This window comes from Phyllostomus discolor, chromosome X, assembly GCF_004126475.2.
Source record: "Phyllostomus discolor isolate MPI-MPIP mPhyDis1 chromosome X, mPhyDis1.pri.v3, whole genome shotgun sequence".
NCBI classification, from domain to species: Eukaryota; Metazoa; Chordata; class Mammalia; order Chiroptera; family Phyllostomidae; genus Phyllostomus; species Phyllostomus discolor.
In genome coordinates, this window is record NC_050198.1 from 45,734,303 (window position 1) to 45,747,752 (window position 13,450).

A 13,450-nucleotide genomic window follows, 5' to 3' on the forward strand; every position below is an offset into this window, starting at 1 on the left:
CATTTAATCCATTTACATTCAATGTTAATTCTGATACCTATTCATTCTTTGCAATTTTTCCTTTTGTACCAGTGTAGCTTTCTCTTATTCTATACCTTCATCTTCTTAAAGCAGTACCTTTAGCATATCTTGCAATGCTCATTTGGTGAACATGTATTCTTTTAGCCTCCTTTCGTCTGGGAGACTCCTTATTTCACCTTACATTTTAATTGAGAGCTTTCCTGGGTAGAGTAGTCTTGGTTGCAGGCCTTTGCTTTTCATTATTTGGAATATTGCTTGCCATTCCCTTCTGACCTGTGGTATTTCTGTTGAGAAATCAAATGCTAGCCTTATTGGATCTCCTTTCTATGCTACTGTTTCTCCCTTGTTTCTTTAAGATCTTTTCTTTCTCTTTAAAACTTGGCATTTTAATTATAATATGTCTTGAAGTGGACCTCTTTGTATTAATCTTGATTGGGACACTTTGTGCTTCCAGAATTTGCATGGCTTTTCACTTCTTCAATTAGGGAAGTTTTTGTCATTATTTTTGGAACATGTTATCAATCCCTTGCTCTCTTTCTTCTTTTTCTGGTATTCCTATGATTTGAATGTTGTTATGTTTCATGTTGTCCTGATGTTCCCCTAAGCTACCCTCATACTTCTTGAGTCTTTTTCCATGCTGCTGTTCTACCTGCGTATTTCTTTCTACTTTGTCTTACATCTCAATAATTCAGCATTTTGCATCATCCAGCATGCTTGTGATGCTTTCTAGTTTATTTTTTATTTCGGTTATTATATTCTTCATTTATTTCTGGTTCTTGATTATAGTTTCTATTTCTTTTTTCATGCTGTTGTTTTTCCTACTCAGTTCAACATAGTTGTCACTGAGCTCCTTGAATGTTAATACATCCATATTTTTAAATTCTGTCTTATAGATTGCTTGCCTCATTTTCATTTCCTTTTACTGGAGGTTCTTCCATTACTTTCAATTGGGTTTTTTTCTTTGTCTCTCCATTTTAGGCAACCCCTTTATTTTGTTTCTGTGTTTCAGGGTGCTCTGCTTTGCCTGTCTCCTTGGGGTGGTCGTCTCTGGTAGGAGGTCTGTGGGACTGAGTGTTGTAGTCTCTTTTATTTCTTTGTCATATTGCTCTAGGGTTGCCTTTTCTTCTGTTAATGAGTGCTCTCTTGTTGTACTTTGGCTTTACATATTGATGGCTTCTTTGTTAGTGGGTTCCCTCCTCCAACAAGATTACTGGTAGTCACATTTTGTATGTGCCCCTTTGAAACATGCTTGCACGTGTTGGCTTCCAAACTTCATATCAGCTAAGATTCAGTTGGCTGTTCCCTTTGTTTTTTTTTCTTTTTTTTTGAAGATCAGCTTAGTGTCTCATTTGGGTGCACAAGCAAGTGGGCTCACCTCCCACCTACTTCATGGCCATCCTCCTTTTCTTGTCTGTGACACTCTTTATTTCACCTTCTATTTTATTAATTAATTTATTTAAAAAATTATTTTACTGTTGCTCAATTACAGCTGTCTGCACCCCCCCCACTCCTCCCACCCCAGCTAAATCCACCTCCTCCCTTGCTTCCATGTTCCCCTTGGTTTTGTCCATGTGTCCTTTATAGTAGTTCCTGATAACACACCCACTGCATTATTCCCTCCCACCTACCCTCTGGTTACTGTCAGATTGCTCTTAATTTCAATGTCTCTTGTTGTATTTTGTTTCCTTTTTTCTTTTCTTGACTATGTTCCAGTTAAAGGTGAGATCATATGGTATTTGTCCCTCACCACCTGGCTTATTTCACTTAGCATAATGCTCTTCAGTTCCATCCATGCTGTTGCAAAGGGTAGGAGCTCCTTCTTTCTTTCTGCTGCATAGAATTCCATTGTGTAAATGTACCATAGGTTTTTGATCCGCTGATTTACTGGTGGGCACTTAGGTTGCTTCCAGCACTTGGCTATTATAAATCATCCTGCTATGAACATTGGGTTGCATAGGTTCTTTTGTAATGGTGTTTCAGGGTTCTTAGAATATAAACCCAACAGTGAAATTGTTGGGAAAAAGGCAGTTCCATTTTTAGTTTTCTGAAGAAACTCCATACTGTTTTTGACAATGGCTGCACCAGTCTGTGGAAAAGTTTGGAAGGCTTCCATCTTCTTAAATTTTTTGAAAAAGTCTATGAATGATAGGGGTTAGCTCTTCCTTAAATGCTTTGTAAAATTCTCCTGTGAAAACTTCTGGTCCAGGGTTTTTGTTTGTTGGAAACTTTTTGATTACTGCTTCAATTTTGTCAGCTGTTATTGGCCTGTTCTGACTTTCTGCTGCTGCTTCTTTCAGTTTTGAAAGGTTATATTTTTCTAGAAATTTGTCCATTTCACCTAGGTTTTCAAATTTCTGGGTATATAATCCTTCATAGTAATTTCTTATAATCCTTTGTATTTCTGCGGTATCCCTTGTAATCTCTCTTCTTTCATTTCTGATTGTGTTCATTTGATTCCTCTCTTTTTTCTTGATGAGTCTGTTTATAGGATTGTTGATTTTGGTTATTGTTTCAAAGAACCAGCTTCTGGAATTATTAATTCTTAGAATTGTGTTTTTAGTCACCATGTTGTTTAATTCTACTCTGATCTTGGTTATTTCCTTCCTTCTGCTTGCTCTGGGATGTCTCTGTTGTTGTTACTCCAGTTCATGTAGGTGTAGGGTTAGGTTGTTTATTTGAAATGTTTCTATCTTTTTTTAGGTAGGACTGTATTGCTATGAACTTCCCTCTCAGGACTGACATCACTGTGTCCCATAAGTTTTGAACTATGTGAGTTTATTTTCTTTTGTTTCCAGAAGCTTTTTGACTTCTTCCTTGATCTCATTTTTTACCCATTCATTGTTTAATAGCATGATATTCAATCTCAATGAGTTTGAGTGTTGTTGAGTTTTTTCTTTGAGGTTGTTTTCTAGTTTCAGTCCCTTGTGGTCAGAGAAAATGCTTGATATGATTTCAATTTTTTTTTAATTTGTTGAGGCTTGTCTTGTGTCCTATCATGTGGTCTGTGTTTGAAAATGTTCCATGAGCACTTGAAAAGAATGTGTAGTTTGCTTCTTTGGGATGAAAGGCTCTCTCTCTCTCTCTCCATATATATATATATATATATATATATATATATATATATATATATATATATAATCAAATGAACGTCACTGATTTATAAATCAGTGACGTTCATTTGATCAAGTGCATTGTTCAATGCCACAATATTGTTCTTGATATTTTGTTAGTGAGATCTATCCATTTTCACAGTGAAGTATTAAAATCCCCTACTATAATTGTATTGCTGTCAATATCTTTCTTAAAGTCCTCTGAGATTTTCTTTACGTATTTGTGTGTTCCTATTTTGGGTGCATATGCCTTCTCGGTGGATTATTCCTTTGAGTATTATGAAGTGACCTTCTGGGGGTCTCTTTTTATGGCCCATTTTTTTCTGAAGTCTACTTTGTCTGATAGGAGTATTGCTTCCCCAGCTTTTTTTTATATGACTATTTCCTTGGAATATTTTTTTCTAACCCTTCACTTTCAGTCTGTGTAGGTGTTTTGTTCTGAGGTGGGTCTCTTGTAGGCAGCATATGTGTAGGTCATGCTTTCTTATCTATTCAGCTATTCTATGTCTTCTGATTGGGGCATTTAATCAATTTACATTTAAGGTTATTATTGATAGGTACTTATTCATTGCCATTTTTTCGTACCTGTGCTCCTCTCTCTCTCACTGATTTTCTTCCTGTTCTTAAAGCAGTCCCTTTAGCATCTCTTGCAGAGTTGGTTTGGAGGAGGTATATTCTTTGAGGCTTCTTTTGTCTGGGAAGCTTCTTATTTGGCCTTTCATCTTAATTGAGAGCCCTGCTGGATAGAGTAGTCTTGCTTGCAGGCCCTTGGTTTTCACTACTTGGAATATTTCTTGCCATTCCCTTCTGGCTTGAAGCATTTCCACTGAGAAGTCAGCTGCTAGCAAGTCTTATTAGGGCTTCCTTGTATATTATTTCCTGGGCATCCCTGGCGCTTCTCAGATTCTCTTTTTGTTTTCGAATTTTGCCATTTTAATTATGATGTGTCTTGATGTGGGCCTCTTCGGGTTCCTCTTGATTGGGATTCTCTGTGTTTTCTGGATTTGTGTGACATTTTCTCTCATCAAATTAGGGAAGTTTTCCATCATTACCTTTTCAAACAGATTTCGTATCCCTTGCTCTTCTTCTGCTCTTTCTGGCATCCCCACTATACAGATATTATTATGTTTCATGTTGTCTTGCAGTTCCCTTAACCCCTCTTCATCCTTTCTGAGTCTCTTTTCTTTTTCTTGCTCTTTCCAGGTGTTATTTGTTACCTTGTCTTTTTACTTGCTAATTCAGTCCTCCACTTCATCTAGCCTGCTTTTGAATTCTTCAACTGTGTTCTTCAATTCAGAAGTTGTATTCTTCATTTCCTCTTGGCCCTTGTTGATAGTTTCTATATCCTTTTTCATGTTGATATAGTTTGCAGTCACTTCATTGTAGTTTCCCTGTAGTTTTTGGTAATTCTCTTTGAGCTCATTAATCTTCCTGATAACCATTGCTTTGACCTCAATATCTGATACTTGACTGAACTTTATTTCATTTAGCATTATTTCTGAGGCTTCCTCCTTTCCTTTTATTTGGAGTTTTTTTCTTTGTCTTCCCATTGTTTGTGAGACTCTTGTTTTTACCCTCTGCTTCTTATATTTTTTTTATGTTCTGACTCCCTGGGTTTATGGTGTGAAGTTCTATGGTAGAAGACCTGTTAGATTCAGTGGTACAGTCACCTTGACCTCCTGAGCTCACTGGTCCTGGACTGTCATTTATGTTGGCTCTTCGTATGTCTTTTAGTTTTGATTGTTGCTGGGTCTTTCTTTGGTGTGTTCATCCCTCTAGCTGGTTAACTGAGGGTCACTCCACCCACCATGTCTTATATACTGTTCTGCAGATGTGGACAGGTCGTGTTGAAGATGGTTCTTCTGTCTGTATGAGGTTTTGAGACTTCTCTTTCACTCTTGTTCAGTTGTTCATTCTGTATAATCTCTCCACCATTTAGTTTTATGTCCAAATTGTTTCTAGGTGGAGGTTAGTGTGGCTTCCTCTACCTCCTTCACCCTCTTCTGTTGTTATCTTTTGGTGGTTATTTTGTTGGTGGGATTCCTGTTCCAGCAGGTATACTGGTGTTCAGAGCTCCCACCTACTCTGTTTTGTGATCATTTTGAGGGGGGAGGCAAAATGATTTGAGACAGTGGGAGTATAATCTATGGTATTTAAAGTGCCAACCTGTGGAGAGGAGATAGGAGATCCTTTAGATATGTATAGTGCTAACCATGATATTTCACTCAATTAGCCACTTGTTAGAAAGGGTGGTAAAAAGATAAGACTCTTCGGGAATAGAAGGATTGTGAGTTGTATCTAGAAAGCAGTGAGCTTTTGGGAGGTCAGATTATGAGGTAAAGTGAGAGTAAAGGATAGAACATAAGTGTAGTGTGTGAGAGAATAGAGTTAACCACAATGGTAATAAAGTTCCAGAAACAGTGAAGTGAGCTAAGATCCAGGAGGTGTGCTGTGTAGTATTTACAATAGGATGGAACAGCAATTATTTAAAATAGTAATGGAACAACAATCATATGATAGAATTTATGTTATCTGAATAACAAGAACAGGAAGCACAAGAGCTAGAGTAGTGTGCTATTGGAACACAAGTGAAGTGAAAGACAGAAAATTAAAAATAAACTATGAAAGACAGAGCAAGTGAAACTGGTCAAACAATGCAATTTAACACGCCAAGTGAAGAAGACTAAACAGAAAGAAGATAAATAAAAAATACTTAAAAGATGTAAAAATAATTAATAATAATAATAATAATAATACATATATACAATAACTTGCTAGTTGTCTGGAATAGCAAAGTGAAATTTGTGTCACTGTCTCAGTTGTTAGAGCCACCCTTCTTTGAGTTTAACTATGGCTCTTTCACAGCTCCGGGTTTTATTGTTTCACTTGTGGGAATAAAAGAAAAAAGGAAAGAAGGGAGAAGGATTAAAAAAAGGGAAGAAAGGAAGGAAGAAAGAAGGAAAGAAAGGAAGAAAGAAAGAAAAAGTGTCCTTCTGGCTTTAAAGAAGCCAAGACAGTTCTACTTCATATTTGTGGCTGAAGCAGGCTTAGTGGGGATTGGTTTTGCTTTCCTGCCTTCCTGTGGGTTTGGGGGTCAGGTCTGTGCTGCACTCTTTGCAGTTGCCCAGCCTCAAGCCCAGTTCCTCAGTTCGCTGCCAGACCCCCAGTGCCCTTCTGCACATGGCCTATGCCTTCAGTCCACTAGCTGTGCTGTCCTTGAGGTGCACCAATTATGGGCAACTCACACATCACCTTCTTGCTCTTTGCTGTCCTAGATGCTAGGGACTCTCAGAGTCGCTTCAGGGTAGTTCAGCCCCCCACTAGGTTAAGTCTTTTTGGGGATTGCTGCCTCCCTGGGCCCTGTTGCTCTCCTATGAGGGGAGATCTCCTTCCTCTTAGAAACCCAGTTAGCCCTGCAGGGTGGGGGTGCTACTGTGGCTGCCACAGTGGATGCAGTCCTGCACCTGCTCTGCTGCTGTGTCTGGGGTGGTGGGGTTGGGTGAGAGATGCCTCTTAGTGGCAAGATCTAGCATGCTCCATCTCTGAGGCTGTGGGTGTGAGCACTCAGCCTCCGCTGCTGCAATGGGAGCACAGCCGTGGGAGGTGGTGTCAAGCACACACTGGCTACTGCTGCTGCTGCTGCAGCAGCCCCTATTTGTTGGGGGCAGCTGTGTTGGTAGTGGACCACTGGGGTTCCAGTTGTGGTTGGGTGCCCTCCGCCACTGTGGCTGGGGGTAGGGGCACAGTCACCATCCTGGCAGCAGAGGTGGGCGCATGGCTTTTGCTGCAGAGACTGCACAGGCACAGCTGGGGGAGGCAAAGGCAGCTGCTGCAGGAGATGCTAGGGACTCTCAGTGTCTCTTCAGGGTAGTTCGGCTTCCCCACTGAGTTAAGTCTTTCTGGGGATTGCTGACTCCCTGAGCCCTGCTGCTCTCTTCTGCAAAGGTATCTCCACCTTCTTCTTAGCAACCCAGGTGACACTGCAACACCAGGGTGCCATCAAGGCTGTGGGGGTCAGACACCCATGCTGCCCCCTCTGCTGCTTCCCTGGGGATGGTGGGGTTAGGTGCACAGTGCCTCAGGGCAGCAGGGTCAAGTGTACTCAGATCCCTGGCTGCAGGCTGGAGCCCTAGGCCTTAGCTGCTGGGGCAGGATAGCAGCTGCAGGCCCACAGTGTTGTCCTGCACAGTCCTGGGGCTGTCTGTGTGTGTGTGTGCAGCCTCTGCTGCTGCTGCTGTGGAGGCTGGGGTGGTACAAATCTTATTTCTTATTCCACATTCACCCAGTAGTTTTAGCATCGTTTTTCCATTGTCTTATTACTATGATGGTTATAAAATGGAGCAGTTTTACTTAAATGAGGCAAAATTTACTTAATAAAATTAATAATTTTAGTGGGAACAATTAATTGACATTTAAAACATTCACAATATTGTGAAACCAGTACCTCTATATGGTTCCAAAATATTTTCAGCCCCCAATACAGAACTCCACACTCATTAGGCAGTTATTCTTCATTCTCTCCTTCTAGCCATTGCAACCACTGTTCCAAGAGAGGCAATTTTTTAACACCTCCTCTTAAATAGGAAAAAGAAAATCACTACTATTCATGAATTGACAATAATAATAATCAGAAAAAACACAGTAAATTTTCTTTTATTAAACATTTAACATATAATTATTATAGCAAAACAAAGAATATTAAGGGAAGCAAAATTTGTGCAAATACAGTTTTGGTAATCACTGTATTATAAAACAAATGCAGAGCTTAAAATATTTTATTTATTTATATTTAGATAGAGAGGAAGGGAGGGAGAAAGAGAAGGAGAGAAACATCAATGTGTAGCTGCCTACCACACACCCCACAACCCAGGCATGTGCCCCAACTGGGAATGGAACAAGTGATCCTTTGATTCACAGACCAGTACTCAATCCACTGAGCTATACCAGCCAGAGCCAAATGCAGTTTTTATTTCTGTATTTTCTCTGCAGATTGAAAATAAATAATTAACAATTAAAGAATAATAATTTTCACTTTTAATGCTAGTATTCAAATTCAGTGAAGTACTTTATGTTCTTTTTTTTTTTAAAGATTTTATTTATTTATTTTTAGAGAGGGAAGGGAGGGAGACAGAGAGAGAGAGAGAAACATCAATGTGCGGTTGCTGGGGGTTATGGCCTGCAACCCAAGAATGTACCCTGGCTGGGAATTGAACCTGGGACACTTTGGTTCCCAGCCCGCGCTCAATCCACTGAGCTACGCCAGCCAGGGCGTACTTTATGTTCTTGTACAGGAAAGTTTTGCATATCTCTTCAAAATACTTACATCTTGAAATTCACACTACGTTTTTCTGATTTAGACATAAATAAAAAATAGTAGTTACATAAATGATAGAAATTTTAAAAACTGAGTTTCTATTTGTCTTTATAATAAGTGTGATTTTATTGTTTATCTATAAGCTACCGTATAAAAGCTTGGGCATGTGTGTCACACATTATGACAGTATTGTAGCCTGGAAAGGTGCTGGAAGAAAGTTCACATAATTCCAAATCATTAAAATCAGACCTTAGAAAGGAGCTGAGTAGCTGAGTCAACTTCTGTCTGGGGACAGTTATGTAATAGAGAATTGTCCAAATAAAATATCTTGTGTAATGACTAAAGATAAATACAAGCAATATATTCATGTGAATCTTACACATGCTAAATTTTATGTACAGATATAATTTTATCTATATGCAATGTGCAATTACACATATCTATAGGACTACATTTGTTATATACATGTATAATATGTATATATGTATAATTATGTATGTACATGTCATTATATAACAATGTGTATGTATATATATGTTCTAATTATGTATGTACATTAAATTATGTATATATGTCATTATAGGTATAGAGGAGTGGTGGTTATTAGAGAAGGGCAGTTTTTACCTTTATGATTATCTTCTGCATCTGATAGGAAAATAATGACCTTAGAAGGGCAATGATGTTAGAATGATCTTTGGCAGTTTCTTGTACAGTGAACAAACACTTTCCATGTATCACAGGCAATATATTCCTAGGTATTTAGCAAAAAAAAAAACATAGAAACTAAAGACTTTCACATGGATATTTATAGATTTATTTAAAATAATCAAAGACAGGAAGTGTATGTTTCTCACCTAGGGAATGAATAATCAGATTGGAATCTACTAAGCCATGGAAATGACAAAGACTTAAATATAAGTCATGACACCACAAAATTCCTAGAGGAGAACACAGGCAGGAAAATTTCAGATATTCCTTCCACACAGGGATATGGAGGAAAGAATAAATAAATGGGACTACATAAAATTAAAAATCGTCTCACAGCTAAAGAAAATATCAGTAAAATTATAAGGAAGCCAACTGTATGGGAAAATATATTTGCCAATAAATCCTCAGACAAGAGTTTGATCTCCAAAATACATAAAGAACTCATACAACTCCACCCCAGGAAGACAAACAATCCAATTGAAAAATGGGCAAAGGACCTGGACAGACACTTCTCCAAGGAGGATATACAGAGGGCCCAGAGACATATGAAAGAATGCTGAGTTTCACTAGCCACCAGAGAGATGCAAATTAAAACCACAATGAGCTACCACATCACACCAGTCAGAATGGCAATAATAACCAAATCAACAAACAACAAGTGCTGGCGAGGTTGTGGAGAAATGGGAACCCTTATGCACTCTCAATGGGAATGCAGACTGGCACAGCCACTGCGGAAAACAGTATGGAATTTCCTCAAAAAACTAAAAATGGAACTGCCTTTTGACCCAGCAATTCCACAGCTGGGATTATACCCCAAGAATTCTGAAACAGCAATTCAAAAGAATCTGTGTACCCCAATGTTCACAGCAGAGCAATTTACAATATCCAAGTGCTGGAAGTAACTTAAGTGTCCATCGGTAAATGAATGGATCAAAAGACTATGGTACATTTACATGATGGAGTACTAAGCAGCAGAAAGAAAGAAGGAACTCTTACTCTTCATGAGACCATCAGTGGATCTGGAGAGTATTATGTTAAATGAAATAAGCCAGGTGGTAAAAGACAAATACCGTATGACCTCACCTATAAGTGGAACCTAAATGAACAAAACAAACAAATGAGCAAAATAAAATCAGACATATGGAAATAAATAACAAACTGACAGTGACCAGAGGGAAGTGGGGAGGTGAATAACAGGGGAAACAAAGGGAAGGGTCAAGTCAAGGAACCTGTGAAAAGTGTCCATGGGTGAAGACAATGGGGGTTGAGGATTGAATTTGGAGGTGGGGGTGGGTAGGGCTGGGTAGAGTAATGGGGGGTGTGGACAACTGTAATTGAACAACAATGCAAAATATTAAAGAAAAAACGAAATGGCAACTACTGGTACTTGAAAGTGCATGAATGAATCTAAATGATATTAGCTATGTCAAAGTAAGCAGACCCAAATGAGATACTTCCAAAGATATAAAACTACAAGGATAGAAAAGAGATCAATGGTTCCACAGGATATCAAGGTGGCAGATGTTCATTATTAATGGGAATGGGAAATGTTTTGGGGTAGTGAAACTTTTTGTTTGTTTCTTTGTTTATACTTTCATAATAAAATATTGTATTTATTTACTTTTATCTTTTTTAATTGACTTTATTGGGGAAATACTGGTTCACAAAACCATATGGGTTTCAAGTGCATGACTCAATAAAACGTCATCTGCACACTATGTCATGCACTCATCACCCAAAGCAAAATCTCTTTCTGTTCATATTTACCACCCCACCTTCTTTGCCCACCTCCACCTATTTCCCACCTCCTTTACCTCTGGTTATCATCACACTGTTGTCTGTATCGATGTGTATGTATGTATGTATGTATGTATGTATATTCTTTGGTTAATCCCTTCACCTTCTTTCATCAAGTCCCCCAATCTCCCTCCCTGTGACAGTTGTGAATCCATTCCATGTATCCACACCTCTGTTTCTATTTTGTTTGTCAGTTTATTTTTTTCATTAATTCCACATATAAATGAGATCATATGTCATTTGCCGTTCTCTGACTGGCTTATTTCACTGAGAACAATATTCTCCAGGTCCATCCATGCTGTCGCAAAAATACAATTTCTCTTTCTTTCTTTCTCTCTTTCTTTCTCTCTTTCTCTCTCTTTCTTTCTTTCTTTCTTTCTTTCTTTCTTTCTTTCTTTCTTTCTTTCTTTCTTTCTTTCTTTCTTTTTCTTTCTTCCTTCCTTTCTTTCCTTCTTTCTTTCTCTGTCTCTATCACTCTTCCTCTTTCTTTCTTTCTCTCTTTCTCTCTTTCTTTCTTTCTTTCTTTCTTTCTTTCTTTCTTTCTTTCTTTCTTTCTTTCTTTCTTTCTTTTTCTTTTCTTACTGCTAAGTAGTATTCCATTGTGTAAATATACCACAGTTTTTTTATCCACTCATCTACTGATGGGTACTTGGACTGTTTCCAGAAAATGTCTATTGTAAATAATGCTGCTATGAACATAGAGGTGTATATGTTCTTTTGAAGCAATTTTTCAGATTTATTTGAAAATATTCCCAGAAGTGGGATTTCTGGGTCAAAAGGTAGTTCCAATTTTTAATTTTTTGAGGGGACTCCATACTGTTTTCCACAGTGTCTACACCAATCTGCATTACCACCAGAAGTGCACAAGGGTTCCCTTTTCTCCACATTCTTGCCAGCAGATAGCTGTTCTGTCAGGTGTGATGTGATATCTCATTGTAGTTTTAATTTTCATATCTCTGATGGCTAGTTATGTTGAGTATTTTTTCATATGTTATTGGTCATCTTTATGTTCTCTTTGGAAAAGTGTCATTCAGGTCCTTTCCCCATTTTTTAATTGGATTGGGCTCCCTTTTCATTTTTTCATTTTCTTTTGCTTTGCAAATCTTTTAGTTTGATGTGGTTCAATTTATTTATTTTTTCTTGCCCAAGAAGCTGTATCAGCAAAAATATTGCTACAAGAGATGTCTGAGATTTTACCGCTTATGTTTTCTCCTAGGTTTTTATAGTTTCATGGATGACATTTAAGTCTTATATATTTTGAGTTAATTTTTGTGTATGGTGTAAGTTGCTGGTCTACTTTCATTTGTGTGTGTGTACTTGTTCAATTTTCCTAATACCATTTATTAAATAGATTGTCTTTACTCCATAGTGTGTTCTTGCCTTCTTTGTCAAATATTATCTGACCATATATGTGTGGCTTCATTTCTGGGTTGTCTGTTGTTCCATTGATCTATATGCCTGTGCTTATGCTAGTACCAGGCTGTTTTGATTACAATTGGCTTGTAGTATAGTTTGATATCAGGTAATGCAATACATTCAACTTTGTTGTTTTTCTCAAGATTGCTGTGGGAATTTGGGATCATTTTGGCTTCTTATAAATTTTTGGAATATTTGTTCTAAATCTTTAAAATGTCATTGGTTTATTTATTTAGTTAGTTAGTTGGTTAGTTAGTTAGTTTTAATCCTCACTTGAGAATATGTTTACTGATTTTAGAGATAAAGGAAGGGAAAGAGAGAAACATCAACGTGTAAGAGAAACATCAATTGGTTGCCTCCTTGTGTACACCCTAACCAATGATCAAATCCACAACCCAGGTATGTGACTTGACCCTGGATTGAACCTGCAAAATTTGGTGTACTGGATGATGCCCCAACCAATAGAGCCACATTGCCAGGGCTGCCATTGGTATTTTAATAGAAATTATGTTGAATCTATACATTGCTTTGGGTAGTATGGAAACTTTAATTCTATTAATTCTTTCTGTTGATTAACACAGTATATGCTGGTACTTATTTGTATCTTTCTCAATTTCTTTCTTCAATATTCAGTAATTTTCCAAATACAGGTGTGTTATCTCCTTGGTTAAATTAATTCCTAGGTAATTCATTTTTTTTGTTGTTATTGAAATTGTGACTGAGACTGTTTTCTTAACTTTTCTTTCTGATAGTTCTGGTGTACAAAAATGCCACCAATTTCTGAATATTAATTTTGTATTCTTCTACTTTGCTGAATTAACTTATTAGGTTTAGTATCCTATATACTTTAAATGTGGCCATAGTTATATAATGCTGTACATTTGTTAAAACTTACAGTGATTTACATGAAAAGTGTGAATTTTGTTATTTGGGAATTATACCTTATTTTAAAGAAGTGAGATTACATATAATCACCCTTAAGTCTGAGATTTTTTCTTTAAATTTTATTTTTTTCTATTACAGTTTACATTTGATATTAATTTGTATTAGTTTCAGGTGCACATCATAGGATTTAGACAATCAT